This window comes from Jaculus jaculus, chromosome 11 (genome assembly GCF_020740685.1).
Source record: "Jaculus jaculus isolate mJacJac1 chromosome 11, mJacJac1.mat.Y.cur, whole genome shotgun sequence".
Taxonomy (NCBI): domain Eukaryota; kingdom Metazoa; phylum Chordata; class Mammalia; order Rodentia; family Dipodidae; genus Jaculus; species Jaculus jaculus.
In genome coordinates this window covers 28,504,340-28,527,679 of record NC_059112.1, presented here as the reverse complement: position 1 = coordinate 28,527,679, position 23,340 = coordinate 28,504,340, and positions in this window count along the sequence as shown.

Below are 23,340 nucleotides of genomic sequence, written 5' to 3'. Positions count from 1 at the left end.
CATCTAGGCTGGTTCCATTTCTTAGTTATTGTGAATAGTTCTGCCAAAAACATGGATGTGCAAGAAGGATTTCTATGGTTGTTCTAGTTTTGACTTTGTAATAAATTTTTGTATTGACTTCAATAGTGTCAACAACATTTTATATTCATACCAGCAGTGAATCATTGTACCCTTTTTCCCAAATCCTTGTGAGCATTTGTTGTCATTTGTTTTGTTTTATTTACTGACAATGTTTCCACACATATTTGATGTATTTTGATCATAATGTTCTTTAATTACCTGCTCTTGAATTCTCTCCCCGTCTCCCTTCCACCAAATCCCTTCTTCCCAATGAGTCCCTCTTCCACTTTGATGTCTTTCCCCCCTTGTGTGTGGGTATGACCCTCTGCGTTTAATTTTTGCTTGCATGGGCCTGGGTGAGGGAATTACCAGAGGATGTGGGTCCTACCAGTGGCTTTGCCATGACATAAAATGTCTCTGACTCCTCAAGCTACTATTCATTGCTTATAAATCCTCAGGCATGGACTCAGGTTCAATTAACCAGTATTCAACAAAGGTCTTCATGTAATACCTGAAGCTTTGAAACTTGTAACGGGAACGACGAATGAAACACTTCAAGATACGCCATAGACACTGGTGGCCTTTCTGATCTCCACGAACTAATCATTACAGGTGTTTCGGTAGGGTTTCAAAGAGCTTTGAGCTTAACTTATGGATTCTTTCCTCTGTTATGCCAGAGCTACTTTGGAGAGATACTTGCAGAGTGTGTACATCAGGGAAATGGTGACCACAGGAAAGCAGAACATCTTCCCCATTTTGTTCTGCAGAACTATACAGCTGTTCAAATGACAGCTTTATCCATGAGATTTCTGTATTCTACCTTGCCTTAACAGAAGAACTGTGACTGTCACCTAGGAAGCAGTATTATAAAGAAGAAGGAGAGAAGGAGAATAAGAAGTGGAGGCTTAGCTGTGTTTCAATACATGTAGAGAAAGGGACGAAAGTATTAATAGCAGATAATAGATAGGGTTGAACTCTGATTTGAGCAGCGTTTGGCCATTTTTACATATGCTAAGCTTTCAGACAGCAAATGCCTGCAGGTCTTCTAGCCTCCCTCTCTCTCTCTCTGTAAAGCCTTGAAATTATTACTTCCTCTGTGTTGGCATGCCATTATTTTGAAAACTTAATTTTTAAACATATCAGAACTAGTAATTATGGAGGACAAAAAAGAGAAGAAGGCATTCTGGATGTGAGACTCAACTCTTTGTTTGCCCAGATTCTCCCAGATATGCCTTTGCTAAATCTCTAATGTATTGAGGATAACTTTAAAAAATATCTTGTTTAGCCTTCCAAGTTGTTCTCAGTGGGAGGTTTGTTTTAATTGCTACTGTACCAATAGTTAAAAAGCAAACTCCTATTATCCTTAAGCATTAGGAACATAATTCTGAAATTTCTATATTTGATAGTGATGCAAAGTTTTCATTACAAATTTAGTAAAATGTGAGCCAACAAGTAAATATTATGTATTTACGTTAGGAATGAATGGAAGAGACACTAAAATGTTACAAATAATATGTGCAAGACACAAAGGTGAAACGATCTGTGCTGAATGTCTGTATGATGATGTTGGAGTCTTTGGTATTCAAATGTGTCTCCTCCTCACACTGGACTGTCTATCATTGGTTCAACTTTTGACCAGAGCCTCAATTTCTGCAGCCACTGAGTCCTGCTTAGTTACTTTGCTCAAGCTCCTGTGTACGGGAGTCTCTGCTTCCCTTCTTTCATTTTAAGTTATTTTTATTTTTAATTTTTATTTATTTATTTATTTAGGTAGAGTCTCACTCTGTAGCCCAGACGGACCTGGAATTCACTGTGTAGTCTCAGTGTGGTATGGAACTCACAATGATCCACCTACCTCTGCCTCCCAAGTGCTAGGATTAAAGGTGTGTGCCACCATGCCAGGCTTAGTTTCTTTTCTTTTCTTTTCTTTTCTTTTCTTTTCTTTTCTTTTCTTTTCTTTTCTTTTCTTTTCTTTTCTTTTCTTTTCTTTTCTTTTTTTCTCTTCTCTTCTCTTCTCTTCTCTTCTCTTCTCTTCTCTTCTCTTCTCTTCTCTTCTTTTCTTTTCTTTCTTTCTTTCTTTTTCTTTTACTGCTTCACCAAACAGTTATTTAGAACACTCTCTTTTCAGGAAGGTTACTAAGTGCTGGTGAGGTGGCACCCTTCTCAGGTGCTCCCAGCCTCCCTGGTGCAGGCGAGGGAGCCAATGGCACTAGTGACAGATACAGCATCAGGGTCATGGACAAGAAACACAAGGGGTGTGGCATCATGTGATTGAGTCTCTTGTAGAGTGAGAAGTTAGGAAACTTTTCTGGGGACCCTGATTATTGGTAAAGTCATGTTAATTGCCAAGGTACAGCAGGCGGAAGTTGAAGAAGATATGATGAGAGTTAATAAGGGGTGGGGTTTCAAGGAAGAGAAAACAACATGAGCAATACAAAGGCCTGAAACCCAGTGGCTGGGAAAAATCATTCATCATTGGCAAATAGTAGCCAGGAAAGAGAGGATGGGTAATCTATCTAGAGGAGAAAGAATGTATGTGACCAGGAACCAAAGAGCTCTGACTGCTCTGACAATCAGTGAGAACCCCGGTGGGGTGATGTGGAGAAGTGATGTTGTCACTTTCGCGTTTATTTTATTGTTGCTTTGGCAAAACGCTCAATGAAAAGGAGCTAATGTGTGCTGGAGAGATAGCTTAGTGGTTAAGGCACTTGCCTGTGAAGCTGAAGGACCTAGATTCGATTCCTCAGGACCCATATAAGCCAGATACACAAGGTGGCACATGCATCTGGAGTTCATTTGCAGTGGCTAGAGGGCCTGGTGTGCCCATTCTCTCTCTGTCTCTCTTTTCTCTATCTCTCTCAAATAAATAATAAATACAAACGATGTTGGAACCTGCTGGTTGAAAAGGTCTGAGCCTGATGGGGAGTGAGGATTAACAAAAGACAGGAAAAACAATGAAAGCAAGGACTCCAGTCGAGGACTGAAGTACCATTTATTTCTCAGCAGTCCTTTTTAATATGTTCTTGCAAACAGTTTGCCCATGTACAAAAATTCCATGACCTTCACACAAGTTTCTATCAAAACAATTTATTTGTGTTACAGAGTTATGCACCTCAACCACTTCTCAGTACAAAAGATTATTCCAAGGTTGGGAGAGAAATAAACCCTCTGTTCCCAGAAATGCAAGCATAAAGGTTCAAGGAATGGTCAGCTCTTGCCAGTAACAATGAATATACACAATCTTGCTTACTTGCAGGTGCAAAAGTCTTTTTGCCAAACAGCCTAATGCTACAGATTCAAGGCCAACGCAATGGCCTCCGACAGAAGGGTAATTTTGAAACATAAAATAAAAGCAGCTAGTAGAAGGAAAGGGTTTATTTCTTCTGTGAAGGGAAATGTCCCTATGTCAGGGAAAGCACGGCAGAAGGTGGGCACCTCATCATCACACCAGCAGGGAGGGAATAGTGAACGCCATGATGGGAGCACAGCCGGACTAGAACACCTCAAGTTTGCTTCCAGGGACACACGTCCTTCAGCAAGGTGCCACCTCCTGAAGGTTTCACAGCCTTCTCAGGCAGAACCACCAACCTGGGATTATGTATTCAAGCAGGCGAGGCTATGGGGGAACAGCTCACCCTCAAGTCACCATGATCATAGTAGTATTTATCTAACGACATATGAAGAAACAAGATGAACAATGTGGCCATCAGATTCTGGTCTAGTGCCTACACAAATAGATTGTGGACAGCAATATATCGTGAGATATCTAAGACATTTTCACCAAAGTTATGTCTTTGGTTGACATTCCAATGACCATTAACTTTTAAACTTCAATTCATGTACTTCTTGTTTGTTTGTTTACCATGAGAAGATATGAAGCAACTTCCCAGATGATACATTTTCCTTATATTTCAAAGGTAGTCCAAAATACATTATCTTTAGGTTTTTATGGTGTATCTTCAGTGCATTGTGTGTAGGTGGTATGTGCATGTATGTGACACATGTTCACATGTGCAGAGGTGTCTTGCTTTATTGCTCTTCTACACCAGGGTTACGGGTGTGTGTAACCACACCCAGCTATTAACATGGCTGCTTGGGATCTGAACTCAGGTCCTCATGCTTGTACAGCAAGAGCTGTTACTGATGGAACCATATCCGTAATCATTTTCTTTTTTTTAAAAAAAAGAAAAACTTTTTACCAACTGTCTTTTTAAAGATACCTTTATTTTCATGATAGTTGAGGGTATGCTTTTGTACATAGCTTTATTTTTATTATGTTTTGGTTTTCTTTTCTCTTTTTAATTTTATCTCTGTATTTATTTATTTGGCAGAGAGAGAGGGGAGAGAGAGAGAGAGAGAGAGAGGGAGAGAGAGAGGGAGAGAGGAAGGAGAGAGAGAGAATGGGCACGCCAGGGCCTCCAGCCATTGCAAATGAACTCCAAATGCATGTTCCCCTTTGTGCATCTGGCTAACGTAGGTCTTGGGGAATCAAACCTGGGTCCTTTGGATTTGTAGGCAAATGCCCTAACAGCTAAGCGATTCCTCCAGCTCCATATACTTAATCCTTAATCCCAAATATTTATTTATCCTGCTTTGTGCAAGAAATGATGCTACTAGTATACAAGTTGCTGCACAAAGTGGTGTTTATATCTTCAGCCTTCATCTAATAAGTATTATCAATTAAAACACTGGCTGTTTAATGATAATTACTTTATTTTCCTGTCAGTTGGGCCGCTTTCATCCAAAATCATAAATCTCAGGCACCAAGTGTGAGACTAACAAATGGACTATTATTTTAAGAAAAAGTAATGCCCAATTACTCCCACAAGAGGGCACCTTAGCATTCAGAAACAATTTCCTGTAGGTGTTCAACCTCAGCATTGCTGTGGAACTCAACTATGCTGATTTCTGTGGGATTTCTTGAGGTGCTTTATTTTTCAGAAAGGCAAATAAAATTGCTTCCTTCTCAACTTTTCAGAAATGCTACTCTCTGAATGTCTATATAGTATCTCCCCCATTTTTCTTGTTTTGACTCTTGAAGTATGTTACAAAGAAGAAATTTGGCCTGTATTTAGTTTTTCCCTTTTCTGCTTGTTCTTCAATGACTTAGAAAATTTAGGACAACTTAGAGATGACATCCACATACGACTGTACGATGACCTATGACCTGAAATGTTTAGTTAATTGATACTTTGAAGAGAATGTGTGAAATTTAACAGCAATTTTTGCAAATCCCCCCCCAGAAAACCTCTTCTATCCCTGACTAGTAACTAGAATAAAAAAAAAAAATAGCACTGTTCATAACTGACAAAATTGTATGTTGTCTCTACAAAAAGAACCAGCTCATTGAATCATTGCTTTCACCAAATATGCTAATGTTCCAATGTCTACCTCTAATTTTGTGCAAAAAATTATCATCTTCCTTATTGATTCAAAAAAAAAATCATCACTTCTATTGTAGAGGAAAACATCTTATTATTGTGTAATCTCCCTGATTTGGAAAATATCAGTGCTCTGAGGTTCTTTTTCACTGAGTAACTTATGTGTAATTAATTACAGAAACACCTGTGATTTCTGTACACGTATGTGTATATATGTACACATATAAATACATATATGTATATATAAATATGTATACACACATATATGTGCATATATATAGATACATATTGATTTTGCTTTTTCTACAGTAAGTTTCACTTCTTTTGTACTGAACTTGGAGAAAAGAGAACAGATGAGATAATGGCTGAGACTTTTACACGTGCCTTCTTCAGAGTCGTGTGTATGACTTACAGGAGTCATGGAAAATGGTTTCAATCATATTCACCTTTAATTAAATGGTTAAATCAGTCTACCAAATCTAGGACTTCATTACATCATATAATAAATAATGAAAGAACTTCTTAAGCAAATTTAATGATCCTAATTTACTCAGGTGTTCTTTCTCAGTGGCCCAGTCTTCTGTTAATTTACTCTAATATTGCTGACATTACCCCAAACATACCTGGGATTCTTTTGGAATTTGCTCAAAGACAGAGTACATTCTTTGGGGATTCTTGATAAAGATATCTCTGTATACGAATTCCATTTTTGAATGCCATTCCATTCTTCCAGAATAGAATAGAACAGTAAGGCTTTATGGACTTTTCCATCTCAGACATCATTCTATTTTTGTCTACTCCAAAGTAATTTTCAATTATCATGTGTTATATAATCTCTTGAGCTATACAAAGGGTGATTTCCAAGAACACATGCATTCATAGGAAGTTATATTAAAATGACTTAAAATTTTAAATCTAGCTTCAGTATTTCCAACAAACTTCCCTATTTTGATGTCAATATCCTGTAGCTTGGCAATGCATTTTGAGTATTTTAGGATGCATCATAAAGTCTAGATTTCATGAAATTTGTGTACCATTCCTGGATACCAGTTCTTGATTTAAATTCATCTGGCGTACGGTTGTCAACACAGGAGCTCCCATTCGTCCCCAGCTTTGCTTCTCTGCCTCTTGTCAACCTCTCCTCTGCTACTTGCATGCCTTTCTCCTTTATTCGGGGAGGGTTTGATACAGAAGGTCTCAAGAAGGGGTGCATGGGAGGTGAGATGAGCGAGGCCCATGTGTCTGAAAGTCATCTTTAATTCTTTGAGTGTTTAAGGCATCTTGTAGGTGGTATTTCTCTATCATCTCTCCTCTCTCCTGTCTTCTCTCTGTCTCTCTCTTTCTCTCTCTGAGATTATAAAACTCCCTTGAGATAAATTTTTTTCTGACATTTTTATAAGCACTTTGGTTAGATCTGTCTTCAACCATTTTAATGGATATTTTATGTACTCTTTGCAATGAAAATTCATGTTCTTCAGTTCTTGGAAATTCTCCTGAAACTTTTGATGACTTTATGTCCTGTGTTTCTTTTCTTGCTTCCATTTCTTATTTCTGGCATCTCTTTGAAGGATTTTTTCTGGATTTATTGTCTTATTATCTTCCCATTTTATTGTACTTGGTTCTACTTTCTGGCTATTTAACCCACCCTTTTTCTTTAATTCCTACTGACTCTTTCTACCATTTCATTTTAATACTCTTCTCCCTCAGGATACTAATAGTTGCTTCTTGTATATTTTTGTTATTTTCTTTCAGGTTATGATCTACTTGTCTTTTGTTTAGAGTTGTGCTTACCTGTTTTATTTTTAGTTGTCATATTACACATTTTCCTGTAGATTGAATAGAAATATTATTTTTGGAGAAATCTGTAACATATTCAATAAGCTATTTGGGTATGTGGTACCAATAATACTATAGTATTTCATTTTAGGAACCAGATTGGTCAGATGGTGGGGCAGATATACAGGGAGTCATACCCACCTAATCATATTATTCTGAGTTCTCATACCTCTCTACCTTTATATACCCAAATTCAGCAAAAACTCCCCCACATGTCGCCTGAATTGTGTCACCATAACATTTGTACCTGCCAATATCCATCAGGTGCTCCCATACTTTGGTTTACCAGAGTAAAGCATGAAAATAAAGAATCTCTGAATGGGTTTAGAAGCTATACCTTCTAAAAACTAGGTGCAAGCATACTTGAGGCATTTTAGGGTCCCGAATGAGGCTTAAATGAGATGAACTGTCACTTGTAGTGGTTTGAATTAGGTGTTCCACCTAAACTCATGTGTTCTAAATGTTAGGACCCCAGCTGGTAGCAATTGGGAATAAAAGCCTTGCTGGGCGAGGCATGCTGTGTTGTTGGGGGCCGGTTTATGGGTGTTATAGCCAGCTTCCCCTTGCCAGTGTTTGGCTCATGCTCATGCTACTGTTTTCCTCCTGCTATGGCAGTGGTGATGCCCACCCTCTGCCCATGCCATCGTTTTCCTGCCATCCTGGAGTTTCCCCTTGAGTCTGTAAGTCAAAATCTTTTCTCCCACAAACTGCTTTTGGTTAGGTGCTTTGTGCCAGCAACAAGAAGCTAGCTGTAATACCAGTCATCTGATATTCAACAAATTACTTAACCTCTAAACACCTACATCTTCAATTGTTATGTAAATAGTACACTATTTATAAAATTGACATGAGAATTACATGAAATAGTGACTTAGATTTCTTAGTACAGTGCCCATACATGAGTTAATTCAATTCATGTTAATTGTTATGATTACAGAAAAATAAATGCATGTTCATTGCACAAAAAGGGAAGAATGCAAGAAAGTATAAAGGAGAAAAACATTGTGTGATTCAGAGGTACTCATTCTTGATGAATTTATACACATGCACTAGTTGCTTAACCACCTTGATGGGTTAGCCCTCAATGGAAAACCACCCAAGAAGGCCAAGAAGAAGAGCTGGCAGAGCCCTGGGAGCATGTGTGGGCAAGACCGTGAGATGGTCAGTGTTCAGTGTGTGCTTACTCATCTCCACCCCCTTTCTGTGGTATTCTGCTCCCATGTGCAATGGGCTGACACAGTTGTGTGCACCATTATTTCACCTTCTTTATGGGATAAAATCCCAGTCTTCTGGAAGTGGATCAGAAGATGCCCAGTTACAAATATTTTAAGGTTTATTTCTGGGATATAACTGATTTTTCAATAAACTTATTTGGAGCTTAGACTTTAGATCTGAGACACATTAGGGAAGAGCAACAGTATATTAACTAGGATTTTACTCTGTGTCACCACTTTATTTTATTTGATCAGAACATCTTTGTCAGTTCTTATGCACATTTTTGACTTTATATCACCATTAAATTATCCAAACAGCTTACATATATATACACACACATATATACATATATATATATATATGTATATATATACACATACATGTATATATACACATATATATATATGGGGAGAGAGAGAGAGAGAGAGGGTGCTATTTCTAGCAGTTTGACTGAAATTCTCCCGATAGCTCTTGTGTTTTGAGCAAGTGGTTTTCAGATGGTGGCCATTTGAGAGGTAGAGAATCTTTCCAGATGTCAACTCACTCTCTTGCTGCTTTCTGCCATCTGTGTGGTGAGAAGTGATGGCCAGCCTATGCTCCACCATCTCTTCCCTGCCACACTGAAACGTTCCCTCAGGAGCGGAAGTCACAATAAACTTTTTGCTCCTGTCAAGCCGTTTTTCATTTGGCGTTTTGTCCCAGCAACATGAAGGTAGCTACAACATTGTTCCTCATCTTAAAAACAAAATATGGCAAAAAACTAGAAAAATCATTAAAAACAATGAATCCAAGGTGGTAGAGGTAATTTATTTGGGTACCAGCTTGATAATTCATTAATTAAAAAGCTACTGTAGTCTCCCATGCTTGTTACGGCTTATTGTTTATATCATGAGGCAACTTAAGAATAATGATGTTAAATTTTAGTAGCATTTACCAACAGTTGCTCAGAAGAACCAGGAATTGTGGAAAGGGAAATAGGTTTAATTTAGGCTGAATAAACAGTCCAGTGGTGGTCAAGGCATGCAGCAAATTGGTGCAGAGTTAAGGCCAGTGTGTGATGTGGAAAGATCAGTGACTGTGACATTGTTGGTACACACTATGTTCAAAGGGATGGCCAGGGGATATCACAAGTGGCTTGTGGGCTACATTAAGTCAGACAGATAGCGTCTGAGTAGATCCAGGAACTTTATTCATTTTACAGTCAGGGACTGGAATGCAGCAGCCACGGAGGCCAGTGAAGTCATTAACTGTTCGCCATGTGTCAGCTCTTCACATCGGTGCAGAGAAAAGCAAGACTTCCTTTCAGTATGACAAACAGAAGCAGAATCTACAGGTTTAGATTACACATGGACTTGGAGTTCATGTATCATCTTCCCTTTGAAACAAATAAGGCGGCTGTCTTTAAATAGCTACAGATGCATGATTACAAAAGTGTGCTTTACGGCTTGTGAGGGATGTGGACTTATGCTCAGGGTTTTCCTTCCCAGGGAGGTTACTATTTTATTATTGTGGAAAAATGAATTTCATAACAAAAGTGGAAGAAAATTTCACAAATAACTCAAAATTCAGCCAAATTGCTGTAATTTGGTCATTTCTACTAAGTGTAAGCATTTTCTTTATATTTTCCCAAGAAATGATTTTGTTAATAGCTTTCTTGACTCTAACCTAATGATGGAGCATTGGATTATAAAAGCTTTCATTATAAGAACTTGTTTTGTTTTTCACTATAAACAGAAAATACTAATGTCTATATATGTGCTCATTACTTAATTTGTTTTACCCTGTAGTTTCTTTATTCGAGAACTCAATGTGATGAGTTAGCAAGAATTATCTTCAGGCTAGCAATTATGCCCAATAATAAGTATGGCACTTAAAACTTCATTTCATTAAAGTTCCAACACAGTAGGGTAATTCAAAAAAATAAATATAAGCACTATCAGCCTATAAGTTAAGTTGGATTTCAAGCATTCTCATACAAAAACATAAAAAAGTAATTAAATAATTTTTAAAAGTCTAACATCTTATCAATTAAGACATTTGGAAAAGCAATTTTGCCTTATTTTCTTGATGCAGTTAATTTCATGTATTATCTAGAACATAATAATCAAGAAAAGCTACAACTATAGGTACATCGACAACACCATACTGCAATGGAAAAGGAAAATGTATGTTGATATGCACACAAAAAGATGCTTATAATGCTTTTTACATAAAATATTGTCATAATTTATAGAAAGAATGGTATATTTTTAGAAAATAATACATGCATTTCTATGTTTCTATTGTGTGTTTTTGCCAATACAGCCACTAAAATATTAATTGCACATATATTTGTGACAGAATAGAAGGAAATTTAATTTTTATGCTTTTGTATGTTTGTATTATATACTGCTTTTGGGGGGGGTGTTCGAGGTAGGGTCTCACTCTAGCCTAGGCTGACCTGGAATTCACTATGGAGTCTCGGGGTGGCCTCAAACTCATGGTGATCCTCCTACCTCTGCCTCCTGAGTGCTGGGATTAAAGACGTGCGCCACCACGCCCGGCTGATTTTTTTTTTAATTTTTTTTTGTTCATTTATTTATTTATTTATTTGAGAGTGACAGAGAGAGAGAGAAAGAGACAGAGAGAGAGAGAGAGAGATTGAGAACGGGAGCGCCAGGACTTCCAGCCATTGCAAACGAACTCCAGATGCGTGCGCCCCCTTGTGCATCTAGCTAACGTGGGTCGTGGGGAACCGAGCCTCGAACCGGGGTCCTTAGGCTTCACAGGCAAGCGCTTAACCACTAAGCCATCTCTCCAGCCCTGCTTTTTGAATGTCTAAAATAAGCCAGTTTATCCTAAAACTATAGGGCTAAATAAATAAACTTCAAGCCATCATCATGGAAAAAAATGCAAAGAGATCACTGCCCTCAGAGCTGGTATTATCTTCTCAACTCCAGATCTCTGATGAGGAAATGCATGTTTGCTTTTTTGTGCTTCTCACTTCGATATAACTGTGACCTCTGTGGTATGAGGCCAAGTCCAAGCGTGAGGAGAGTAGCAGGGCACCAGTGATTAGTAAGAAGCTGTACGTATGCACTAATACAAGCATTCCAATGCCTCAGCTTGAAGGATCCTGCATGTATGTACTAATACAAGCATTCCAATGACTCAGCTTGAAGGATCCTGCATGTATGCACTAAAATAGTTCTCTCAATCCCTCACCTTAAACTACAATGAGGCACCCAGTGAAAAAGAAAATAGTATAATTAATACTTTGAACCACAAACATTCCTCTGCTTTAAATTACTTTGCAAGATCTGGACACCTATATTGGTTATACTTAATAGGTTATTTCCTCAGAATGAGTAATTTATTACTAGGGAGACTTTTTTTTTGAGCCTTAACTTCTTGAGCAGCAGAAGCTGAAAGGCTGAAAATAAATGGATAAATTTAAATGTTTTTTTTTTCTTTCATCTGAGGAAACCCTTTTGTTATAACTTTGCAAATATTTGCATGGCCTGGAAGAAAGTTCATATAACTAGATAATAAGGGATAGGGGAAAAGAGGGCAGCATCATATGATGTATCCATATGAAACATGTTGTTAATAATAATAAACGTTTAAAAAGTTATAGATTAATCTAGACAACTTAAATAAAATAGATTCTAGCATCCTTGTCTGACGTATATCTCTACCTGACAAACTGAAATTCCAAATCTGAATTGAGTGGTGGGTTTGGACCCTGAGTTGGTGGTTATCTCAATTCAGCTGTGTGAGTGGTTTTAGACACAAACTCTGACATCATTAGATTGACTGTGTGAGAATTGTCCAGGACTTTGTGGCTGTGCTCTGGGGAAAGATAATCCACATAGGCTCTGTATGTGGGTTTAAAGTTGGGTGAGGAGAGAATTCTGGGGTCCTGAGTATCTAACATGTGATCTATACATGGGGTAATGGAGAAACCTACAAGTTTTCACCCCATAGAATAGGAGAGAGAGAGAGAGAGAGAGAGAGAGAGAGAGAGAGAGAGAGAGAGAGAGAGAGAGAGAGATAGGAGAATTAAGTAGGGTGGACCTGGGGATATACTACCAAGACATCCAATTTAGGATAGGCTTGAAATATTGGCTGGAAAGAATGCTATTAAACCTCCATGTGATTGCCTTCGCTACAGAAAGCCACTTAGACCAAAGTTTCATCTTTGCTCTGAAAGTCCATAGACTGAGGTGGGCCTATGAGGTTCAGACCTTTGTGTTTCCCTGTGATTAAGCTTCACTGTGCTCTCCTGGTTGGCAAAGGAATCTGACTTCTCTCTGACTTCTGGCTTTTCTTGCTTTCTTCCATAAAAGGGGGAAAGGGGACTCTTTCTAGTAAACCTCCTTTACTCTACATTCTGCTCAGAAACTTTCCTTACCCAGTGGACAGGACCGCTTAAAGTACACAGCCAAGCAAAGATGTTTATTGCTTGGGCCTTGGTTCCTATTTAATCCAGTTATCTCATTTTAAATAGCATATATGAGAATCACCTGGTGAGGTACTTGTTTGTGTGGGTACCATTAGCTCCCCTTCTAGATCTCCTGATATGTAAACCTGGTGGGCATTTATTTTTTTGAAGCATGGTCTCACTTTATCCGAGGCTGACCTGGAACTTACTCTGTAGCTTCGGCTGGCCCCCAGCTCAGGGTGACCCTCCCACCTCAGCTTTCAGAGTGCTTGGATTAAGGTTTTAAGACACTATCTTTGTCTTTGGTTTGTGGATTTGGAAACCATCTGAGAGAAGTAATTTTGAACAAATATCCCAGAGGGATTTATCACAGGAACTTATAAGGCTCAACTTGGCACAGTAGTGACAGGCTATAAATATAGACTACTCAAAATCAAAGGCTACTAGGAGGTAGAAGGAGACAAGAGTTCTTTTGATTTTTTTCTATTCCACATCAAGAAAATTTCTTATACACAATAGCTGATAATGTACCACGAAGTGCAGAGAGAAGGTACCTCATGCAGCAATGTGTGAAGCTATTCCCTGTTAAGGGTTGAAGCTTTCCTACCATGGCCCTACCCATGGCTCCAGCCCTCACTACATTCACAGTGAATATATTTTATTAGTTTGTTACTATCTATATCCACCGTTAAGCTGAGCTTCATGAAGGCAAGAATTTCTGTTTGGCTCAATGTTATATTTTAGTATCTATTACCTTATCCCCCATGCAGTGAATGTTCAGTATTTGGTGAGTAAATGAATGCTAATTAATTTTCAATGGATTACAGGAAAGCACATGTGAAAACACCCTCAACCATGCCCCCCCCCCCACAAAGTAGATCAATGCTCAAGAATGCCCATCGTTACAGTGTAACAGGCCTTTCAGAGGTAGACTTTTCTAGAACTGTTAATGGCTTGGAAGGGAACTCCACTGCCAACATTCATACTGACAATGCCAGTAGCAAAGAGAAATAGAAACAGATCGAGATGGGAACAAAATCACTTTAATTCCAGCACTGTATGGACAAAGAAGACAGCAAGAAGCAAAGTTGTACTGACCTGACATGGAGACCAACAGCAAAACGAACAAAATGTAAGAGGGTCGGAGAGCTCAGCAGTTAAGGCATGAGCCTGCATAACCTAGCAACCCGAGTTTGATTCCCCAGTGTCCATGTAGAGCTAGATGTACAGTGGCTCATACATCTGGATTTGTCTGCAGTGGCTGGAGGCCATGGTACACCCAATCTCTCTATCTCTGTCTTTTATCTATCTCTTTCTGCAAATAAACAAGTGAAAGTAAAGTAAAATAAGCTAGAAGGGACACAGAAAAGAGTGAAACAGAAAGAAAGTCAACAGAAAGAAAGAGCGTCTACCCAGTCTATCAACAGTTTGAAGCAGTCATGACTATGGGCTTATCAACTTCTTAGCAAAAGAAAAAAAAAAAAATCACAGGTGCTTTCTAATTCAATTTTCATATAGTTTTTAGATCATCTAACATAGATTTATATGTAAGTTAGCAGTTTACTAAATTGGATGCGATTTGTTCTCCAGAAGGATTTTAACAGTGATTTTACCATTAAGGATAGTACCTAAAGTCAGCAGTCAGCAAGCTTGTATCTAGAAGGGGCAGAATGACCAAGAGAATAAATTGCAGTCTCAGTGTCTAACTATGGCTTACCACTTTAAAAAGAAAAAGGAAAAGAAGAAGGTTAATGGCAACATCATTAAGGAATGGCAAGCTTAATGTTGTTGGTATGTGATGCTTCAAGCAATGCTAAATAATGAATAATTTAAGACAGCTAACAGAATGCAAGGGGAAACATTGGCTGTGAATATCATCAGGAAAATGTTACCACTGGCATAAACTCATAATAGTGAGACCCACGTGTCTCTCTCTAGGAGCACAAATGATATATTACATATATGTACCAGTCATATCAAGACATGGTCAATTATTAGTTTATTATGTACACTTCTCAAGCATCATACTACTTAAGTTTCACACACTTCATTTTAAAATTATGCCAAGTGATATTGGAGATAAATGTATGTTTATGTCCTATTTGACTTTCACTAATTTCTTCCCTAGATTAATAATAGTCACTAGATATCAAGAGACATTGTGATCAGTCGTATTTTTAATATGGCTAATTTTTACATTAGGCTACAGAAATTTCTTCTTCAGATGACATTGAAAGTTACATAAGAAGAAATATTTTGTAGAAAGTGTTAAAAAAGAAAACTTTAATTAGGACATCCACATGAGTACTCTTTTAGAAAAATTCAGAACTTAAGTATCACTTCAGCTGATTAATTTTCTACAGGTCAGTGAAAAATTAAGCTTTGGAGAGTGGTTTTTTTGAACATATCTAAAATTTTGAATTGTAGTTCTTTTCTGGAGATTTTTCTATGTGCAAATGATATGAAATTTATTTCCTAGGTGACAATTAATTTCAGCGAGGTGTTCATGGTGAAGCCTCACTATGGAAACCATTGTAGAGACACAGATTTGTCACTACAGGAGAAAAAAATAGGTTACCTAATTTTCAAGCTGTGATTTTGTTTTATGAGATTTAGGGACTTGCCTGACCTTTAACATATTGTTTCAGTTGGAAAACGCACCCTGATTGAAGCACACTCTGAGATGGCTTTGACATATTTAGAATTCTGAGGGCTACCTCTACAACCAAGGGCATATTGCCAAAATTATTTAAATTCTTTGCACAGAGCACAGTGTGAAGCAACAGGATAAGTAATCTCTTTGAAAGAAGCTTGTGTTTTAATGTAAAAGTAGTGTAGAATGCAACGCGGGTTATGTGTTCTATTGTGGCCTGAGGTACATGGTTAGTTAGCTGTATAAGGGAGAGGTCACTGTAGGATTTCTATGTCCAAGTGCTGCAGAAAGTTGGGCCTCCTCTGGACTTTGAACTGCAGGAGTCGATTCATACAGCAGCAATGCCCAGGTACTGACCATTTAAACCAGGAATGAGGGCTGGAGAGATGGCTTAGCAGTTAAGCGCTTGTCTATGAAGCCTAAGGACCCTGGTTTGAGGCTTTATTCCCCAGGACCCACGTTAGCCAGATGCACAAGGGGGCGCATGTGTCTGGAGTTCGTTTGCAGGGGCTGGAGGCCCTGGTGTGCCCATTCTCTCTTTCTCTGTCATTTTCAAATAAATAAGTAAACATAAAACAAAAATTTTTAAACCAGAAATGAAATGAAACTAAAACTCACAGAGTTGTTTCCTATGATAGCCACAATTATTTCTCCTTCAAATATGCAGTTTTACTCAAAACCAACTACTCACTGTCCTGAGTTTTCAAGTGAGAAGACTTAAGTGTCTGTGGTGGTTTGATTCATGTATCCCCCATAAACTTAGGTGTTCTGAATGCTAGGTCCTCAGCTGATGGAGACTTAGGAATTAATGCCTTCTAGAGGGAGTGTATTGGTGGGGGCAGGCTTATGGATGTTATAGCCAATTTCCCTATGCCAGTGTTTGGCACACTCTCCTGTTCCTGTTGTCCACCTTATGTTGGCCAGGGGGTGATGTCCACCCTCTGTTCACGCCATCATTTTCCCTGCCATCATGGAGCTTTCCCTTGAGCTTATAAGCCAAAATAAACCTTTTTTTTTTTTCCCCACAAGCTGATCTTGGTCGGGTGATTTCTACCAGCAATGCAAACCTGACTGCAACAGGTCAGAAATTCTGAAGAAAATTTTCCATGGACAAATAGCAAACAAAAACTTAGAGCTAGGGAGTCAAGTCCAGATGTGTCTTTTCCAAAAGCTGTGTTCTTTGTATGCCATCATCTCTGCTTTTGAAGATATAGGAAGAATGGTTAGAGAAAGTGATCTGTATGCTGTGCCATTAACACTGAAACTGTATATACATATACCTACACACACACACACACACACACACACACACACACACACACACACACACAGTGACTGAGGCATACATAGAGAGAAATCCCTGGTAAAACTGTGAGAAACTTGGCTTTTATGCATCATACAACTAGTTAGTAATTGTTTCTTCTGTGATTGTTTGTCAGAACTTAACCATTCCTTGATAATTTCTGCTTTAAATTAAACCTGTGTGTGTGTGTGTGTGTGTGTGTGTGTGTGTGCACATACATGTGCCTGGGTGCATGCACATGCATACATGTGTGTAAAGAAACACATCTCAGAGCTGGAGAGATGGCTCAGTAGCTAAAGGTACTTGCTCTGCAAGCCTGCTGACAGGAGTTTAGGTCCCTAGTACCCATATAAAACCCAGAATCCACGTAACGCCAGCATACCTAGGACACTAGAAGAGGAATCGGGAGCATCCTGACACTTGTAGCACAGCACGTGTGGCCTCACCAGCAGCAAACAGCAGGACAGACCCTGTTTCAAATTAGGTGGAAGGAAAGAACCGCCACTCTGAATTTATTCTGCTCTTCACACATGTATCATCACATGCGTGTGCCTATGTGTGCACACACATACACACATCACACACATATGCAAAAATAAAACAAAAAAGCAAGCTAAAGAACCCCACATACCCGTGGACCTAACTTCTGAACAAACTTCACGGATACGGTAGTGTATCTTTAACCATCACCACAGCGTTGAGGAGCAGATTCCTTTTCTTCATTTATATTTATGATTTTGAAAAGCCATAAGTGTTTTACTGAGCAACGACATCCAAAATATAACTTTCTATGACATACCAGTTACATCAGGGCTTATGCTCAGTGGTTTGCAAGCTGTGTATGGAAAGCTGGCTTTGTTTTATTTCAATTGATCTGGCTTCTTTTCTGAATGGCTTGTTACATGTGAAATTTGTTAGTACACATTTAATTTTCTTAAACTTGTCAAGGAACTGAATGGTCCTTAGTGGCATTATGAACACTGCTGGAACAAAACACCTGACAAGAAGTAGCACATGGAAGGAAAGGCTTTTGTGGTGGCCTGATTCAGGCATCCCCGTAAACTTAGGTGTTCTGAGTGCTAGGCTCCACAGCTGATGGCAATTGGAAACTTAAGCCTCCTAGAGGCAGTGTGTTGTTGGGGGTGGGCTTATGGGTGTTATAGCCAGCGTTTGGCACACTCTTCTGTTCCCGTTGTCCTCCTGATGTTGGCCAGGAGGGGATGTCCACCCTCTGCACATGCCATTGTTTCCCCCTGCCATCATGGAGCTTCTCCTCGAGTCTGTTAGCCAAAATAAACCTCCCTCCTCTGCCATAATCCAGCAATGTGAACCTGACTACAACAGCTTTATTTTGGTTTACAGTCTCAAGGGCAAGTTTCATGATAGAAGGGAATACATGGCAGAGCAGACGCTAGACAACACATCTTGTCACACCAGCTTGGAGATAGCACCAAGAGTGATACAGACAATGAACACTTCATAGAGCTAGAATAACAAATTTCAAGGCCTGGCCCCAGTGACATTCCTCCTCCAAAGACTCCACTAGCTGAAGACTATGTCTGAGGCTTAATAACAGACACCCGAAATTATGTGGAGGCATTTTATATTTAAACTCATATTCTTCTATTGTCTCAACTACCGATGTCATTTTGGCTTAAGATTATGGAAACTCCAGACAGCTGAATTATATTTAAGTTTAGATTGGGAGAAAGAGCCACTCATTTTCCAAAAGAAGCACAAAATTCTGAGAAACCTTTCAACAGATTTCCCTGCATATGTTGGCTAACAAGACTGCATTCCATGAACTTACCTGTTGACAAAGAAAGCCATGGAAAATGCATGCATTTTTCCTACCCTTTAGAGTAGAGACAAGCATGAAGAAGTGGGTTGAGTATAAATTTTGAGATACTCAACCAATAATATCTGTGACAAAATTAGAGGAAACTATGGGAAAGTACTGGGATGAGTTGCTGGGTGATACACTTCTGTTTTTGATGAGGTACGAGTGTCAGAGGACAAGAAGGAAGTAAAATAGAGCTTCACAGAGAGCAACATCTTGAATGTCCATGTGCACATTGAAGTTCTAAGAGTTTGATGAGACTAGTTATGATCCTAATAATAATTTAATGTTGATCAAATTGTTTTATGTACTTGAGGTTTGCATTCCACAATTAAAATGGTAACTAAGTGATTCTCCCCAAACATAATTTTAGTTAATTATTTCTCTTTTGAGGCATTGTAAGAAAGTTTATTTTTCCTTCGTCTTCATAAACTACATAAAAAACTCTAAGGGTAATCTCTTACTTAGAAAGAAAGAAAGGAAGAAAGAAAAAAAGAAAGAAAGAAAGAAAGAGATTAAAAAGGGAAAAGCAGAAAATACAACCTCCCATGGGTCAGCATTCTTAGCAAACATGTTTCTTTTAAAGCTCACAAAAATTATTATAAGAGGAGGTAATACTATTGCAATTTTATAAGAAGGAAACCGAAGACTTGAAACATAGTCAAGAAAATGTAGAAGAATGGCTTTGTCTATTTACTCTTTTGAGACAGAAGTCTTGATTTGTATTCACATTCCCCATGCTCAATAGTAATTGGCTAGCAGATAACAGTACAATATTTATTTAGTGAATGAATTTAAGCTCTGAGTCAAAAGCCCAGGCTATTCATACTTCCTCCCATTCCATTTCCCCAGAATGATTTGCACTAGTTATTTACAGTTCACATGATGAACCTTCACTCTTTTAGATATCTGATGTGGTCTAGCAAAATTAGGAGCAGATTTTATCATCATTTATTGTCCATTAACTGTTAGCAAGTTACTTGAAAATCTTTTAGCTATATATTATCTTTCATATCAAAACAGATAAGTAACATGTAAGTCATTTTTCTAAGCCTTTAAAACCAACCCATTAGTCTCTCTAATACCACTGGGAGGTGTGTGTGTGTGTGTGTGTCTGTGTGTGTGTGTTTATGTTTCTTTTCAAAATGTGGAAACCACTCTTACCACAAGTGATGTCTCACAGAAACCACCCTCAAATTTTGTGGTTTAAATGAACAAGCAAATACTTTCTTGAGCATAGAGATCAGCTGTGGGCCAGTTCTGCCTGGCTGCATTGGGTTGGAAGGCCTTGCTTTGGGCTGCTGTAGCTCAGTAAGGATGGAATATCTAGTGCGAGCTCTACCCCATAATTTCTCCTTTCATCTTAGCATCCGTTGGGGAGTCTGGTGCTTACCCCATCTTCTTTGCTGTAACAGAACAGATTGTTACGGATAATTGAGGTTTGTTTGGCTCATGGTTCTGCAGGTGGAAAAGGCCAAGAGCAGGGTGACTACGTCCAGCACGGACCTCCATGCTACACCACAGAGTGGTAAAAGGACAAGTGAACACACGCGATACATAGAACCAGTCCAACCCATCCTTCTTGTCAGCCCTCTACTTGCTAGCTACCTGGCTCCTGGGATGGCAGGGTTAATCGAGTTTTGAGACTAGAGCTCTCATGAGGTATTCACTTCTTAAACATGACCTGCTGAATACGTGTGCAAGGGCACATGCATTTTAGGTTTAGAGCTGATATCCAGGCAGTAGAGGAGCTGGAAGACAAGAAAATTTCCCAAGTGCTATTTAAGACTTTGACCTTGTGTGATGTGTTTCACTGACCAACGTAAAATGTACAGGCCATGCCCATGTCATGTGGACATGTAGTTCACTGTAAGTGGGAGGAGGTAGTTGGCATAGCTGTGTTCTAACAGTAACTGAAGCTAGGCTATAAACTGAGGTTGCTTATATGTTAACTTGCACTTACAACCATACAGTTCTATTACAACTGTAGATTTTAAAATTCCATAAATTCCATTCTTAAGATGTTACTGATGTACAGTGATATGATGAACTGATATTAAGTGACATAATGTGTGGGAGACACTGAGCACTGTGGAGGCCACACACTGCATGAAAAAGAAAAATCACATGGGGTTTATTCCTCATATCAACATTCTTTATGTAAATATTAAAAATTATTTCTATGAATACAAATGAATTTGATAGGAATGCCATAGTTTGCCTAAATTCTATTTGTATGTTTATGAGTTACTCCTGAATTGAAGCAGGACTCTACTGTGCTGATATGGTCTTCAATTTGCTCACCATTGAGGATACAATACATTTTCTCAGTAGAAATATATGATGCTGTGGGAGACTTAGAAAGATTGAGTGAGTGTTCAAGATATTTTAAGATTGTGATCTTTTCCTCTTTGTTGGAGCAATGTTTATTGTATATTTACTCTGTTCCATTCACTGGGATATTTCTATGCTTACAATAGGGGACTTGACACAAGCTTTGACCTCAACAGGTTCATGGCTTATGATCTTATTCTCACTAGAACTTGGGGTTGTGGTGATACAAATGCTGTTATTCACATTATTGTGACTGGCCAGACAAGCATAGGAGAGCCATCTCCCTTTTACTGGGTTTTCTGGATAGTCTTGCTGATGACCAAGATCATTCTGTAGAGAATAAAATTCATGAACACCAGTAAACTTGGGTTTGGCAAAATAATAATTTCTCTCTCTTCCTATTAATGACTCTTCATTGCTGTGGCTGAAAGCCTTACAAAAATTAAAAACAAAATAGTAATTAAGGATTTATTTTGGCTCAGTTTGAGGGAGTAAAGGCCCATGCTTCTTGCTCAGACCTCCTACTTGTCAGCCTAAAATATAGGCACTGGTGCCTGTTAAGGCAGCTAAAATGGAAGCCTTTGGGTTTATCAGCATTTACTCTCATCCTTTATCGTACAAATTCACTCTTCACACTCCCCCTATTCTCAGGTATTACAATAGAGCCTTTAATTCTGCGGACATAGACCCTGAAAGACTCTTAGCTTAGAACTATCTATGAGTCCTAAATTGTTGTTCATAGCATGGTTCAGGGATGGCCTTGCATCTTAACTGGAGATGCTATATAATATGTGCTGATGCTACAAAGAAGCAAATGTCTGTTAATTTTTCTGTGAAAAGCATTAGAAGGCATTCTCTGTGCTGATGGTTGTGCAACATGAACTTGATTTTAGCTGTCAGTCATCTTTAATGAAAAAGAGCCTACCAGAAAGGTCTCATTCTGAAGAAACAGGGCTGAGAAACACAGTGGGGATGATTTTATCAGCCCTCGCTTGGGCAGTTCCAACTGCTCAGCAATATTCTACATCATTGTAGAGCAGTTGAGATGAATAGCTTTTCTAAGCTTTACGAAGTCTTCCCACGGCGCAGGACTTGTGAGCTCCAGAGCAGTGGTAGGTCTGTGCAGAGCAGAGGAGACAGGTCTTCCTCCCTCTTGTCACATGTCACCCCTCTGTTCTCTGAGGCAGTTGTGCTGGACTTTGCTCCTGGAGAAGAGGACAGAACATTGGCTCCCCTCATCTCTCCTGCCCCTTCCTCTTTACTCCAGTGCAGCATTTCCCTCCATCTTCTGTTACTCGCTAAACACTTCTGTAAATATTTGTGTTGCCCACTTGAGTGACAGCCACACAAAAATTCCCGATGGCTGACATTATGCTAAGTGGCATAAGCAAGTCACAGAAGCAGAAAAATATTGTATAATTCTGCTTATGTTAGTTGTCTAAAACAGACACACTCACATAAGCAAAGAAAAGAATGGTGGTTTCCAGGGGTCCTGGAGAGGAGGAAAAGGGGAAACTGCTAATCAGTAGGTAGAAAGTTTCAGTTATGCACATGAGTAAATCCAGAGATGCATGGTACAACAGACAGCCTGTAGATAAAAATATTACATTTTTGAATTACAGATATAACAGACTAGCTCTCATTTTAATAGTTCTTATATGCCATGTAATGGAAGACAAAAACGTTGTGATTAAATGACTGTGGACATATTTGCATATTTCTTAGTTTCATTGAGCTTGGATACCACTTTTTAAGTTGTCATATACAATTTAATTATTTTACAGTTAGAAAACTAAGACCACATCTTTCCCATGTTACTGAATACTTGCATGCATCCCCTGGTAAAGCCTGTCCCTAGCTGAAGAAGGTGTAGAGTGTCTAACACTAGATGTCAAGAAAGAGTAAAGTTCCTCTGTATGACATGCCATGAAAGATGTTTTGTGTATTATTTGTACCTTATAATATTGTTTTTTTCTCAATTTTTATTAACATTTTCCATGATTATAAAAAATATCCCATGGTAATACCCTCCCCCCACACTTTTCCCTTTGAAATTCCATTCTCCATCATATCCCCTCCCCATATCAATCAGTCTCGCTTTTATTTTGATGTCATGATCTTTTCCTCCTCTTATGATGGTCTTGTGTAGGCAGTGTCAGACACTATGAGGTCATGGATATCCAGGCCATTTTATGTCTGGAGGGAGCACGTTGTAAGGAATCCTACCCTTCCTTTGACTCTTACATTCTTTCCACCACCTTTTCTGCACTAGACCCTGAGCCTTGGAAGGTGTGA